The following is a 2,500-nucleotide window of genomic DNA, read 5'->3' on the forward strand; positions in this document are numbered from 1 at the left end:
TGAGATTCTTGAAAATTTGTGTACCTTGTACAAGATCTCTAAATCCACCATTGTTCCTCATCCTGCCAGCAATGGGTTAGCGGAACGAACCAATAAGAAAGTACTTGATGTCTTGAGAGCCACTATCAATCCCAACAGTGAAACTTGGGATGAAGTTATACCTGATGTGCAATGTGCTATAAATTCTGCTTACAATGTTTCTATAGGTGACACTCCACATTATGCATTGTATGGTGTAGATAAACGTTTGCCTTATGAGTTGCTATATTCTAATCCGAAACCAAATTACAACCCTGATGATTTCATAGCAACTCGTACCAGCTTAGCTCAAAGTGTTTTTAGAAGAATCCGTGAAACAATTCATAAATCAACAGCAGAATTTACAAGAGTCGCTAACACTCGAGCAAAGCCGTCCAAAATCAAAGTAGGTTCTAGAGTTATGCTGACTAACTTTAACAAAACGTCTGCAATGCCTAAGCTTGATCAAAAGTTTGTTGGTCCTTATCGGTAGTTGAACATATCACTGGTAATAAGTATAAGGTTAGAGAAATTAGTACTGGTCAGTATAAAGAATCGCATTTAGATCATATGAAGTTAGTATGTGATGATAATGATGTTCCAACCCTTGACTAATGTGACAGACTCTGACAATCCTCCTGATCCTGTACTCTCTACCTCTGATACTCAGTCAGACGATCAACCTGAATGTCGTTATTCCCTATGTACACGGCAGGTATTGAGAAATCCTCAAGTATCATTTGTAACTACTAATTCAAATTTGCCTCAAATACGGCATGAGTTAGCCAGTGCAACATAGTTTGATCCTCCCAGAGATGACACCCATTCTGCATATGTCAATCTCACCCTAGCAGAGTTGGGGTTAAATGTAAATAACCTGTATAGATGAATAATTACAGTATCAACTTACCAGTATTCTAGAAAAAAATTTTGTTTTCACGTTCTCTCCGAATTCTGAGAGTTAACAGTCTAGATTTGAGTGCACCGAATCTGCCTTTCTGGTAAACACTTCTTTCTTTGTATATATTTCTTCCTCAGAATCCGTAGATCACATGAATACAGATCGATCGATCAAATTTTTTTTATCACTTCTATTGTGTAATCCCAATGTTGAGTTTCATTCGATGAGTTGTGCTATATTATGTTGTTAGGTAAGACACATATGCAACAGTTAGGTATCTTTATTTCGAAACGTTTCGCCTACACAGTAGGCTTCTTCAGTCGAGTACAGAAAAGTTGATAGAAGCAGAAGAGACTTGAAGACGATGTAATCAGTCCATCACCCTTAAAGTTTTGAGGTGGTCAGTCCCTCAGTCTGGAGAAGAGCATTGTTCCGTAGTCTGAAACAATATGGAGTTGAAGTGACAGGATGGAACCTTATGTAGCGCCAGGAGGTGAGACGTAGGTCACTAGCAGAATGCAGATGTTGGAAGGTCAGGTCCCACTCAAATCCAGCCGTTCTCACTAGTAGAGGTTGTCGAAGTTGATTTCAGGTCTGTACCAAGATACCCTTGTGTTGCAATGTCTGACAGATTGAACATTAAAATGGTATAAAATACCGACAGGTTGTTAGGTAACACACATGTGCAATAGTTAGGTATCTTTATTTCGAACGTTTCGCCTACACAGTAGGCTTCTTCAGTCGAGTACAGAAAAGTTGTTAGAAGCAGAAGAGACTTGAAGACGATGTAATCAGTCCATCACCCTTAAAGTTTTGAGGTGGTCAGTCCCTCAGTCTGGAGAAGAGCATTGTTCCATAGTCTGAAACAATATGGAGTTGAAGTGACAGGATGGAGCCTTATATAGCGCCAGGAGGTGAGACGTAGGTCACTAGCAGAATGGTATTTTATACAATTTTAATGTTCAATCTGTCAGACACTGCAACACAAGGGTATCTTGGTACAGACCTGAAATCAACTTCGACAACCTCTACCAGTGAGAACGGCTGGATTTGAGAGGGACCTGACCTCCCAACATCTGCGTTCTGCTAGTGACCTACTTCTCACCTCCTGGCGCTATATAAGGTTCCATCCTGTCACTTCAACTCCATATTGTTTCAGACTATGGAACAATGCTCTTCTCCAGACTGAGGGACTGACCACCTCAAAACTTTAAGGGTGATGGACTGATTACATAGTCTTCAAGTCTCTTCTGCTTCTATCAACTTTTCTGTACTCGACTGAAGAAGCCTACTGTGTAGGCGAAACGTTTCGAAATAAAGATACCTAACTGTTGCATATGTGTCTTACCTAACAACCTGTCGGTATTTTATACCATTTTAATGTGCTATATTATACCTTATAATGCATTACAGTTTCATTACAGTAAGTTTCATTATAGTCAATTACGTAAGCTTCCATTCCAATATTCTCCATATGTTATAATGTTCAATTGTTGTGTACTTTGACATTGTATAGAATCAGCCCAAGCTGTACACCTGCCGTCTCTAGTTTGTATTAGCTGTATGTCGGGACGACATACG

The sequence above is a fragment of the Cherax quadricarinatus genome, chromosome 4 (genome assembly GCF_038502225.1).
Source record: "Cherax quadricarinatus isolate ZL_2023a chromosome 4, ASM3850222v1, whole genome shotgun sequence".
NCBI lineage: Eukaryota > Metazoa > Arthropoda > Malacostraca > Decapoda > Parastacidae > Cherax > Cherax quadricarinatus.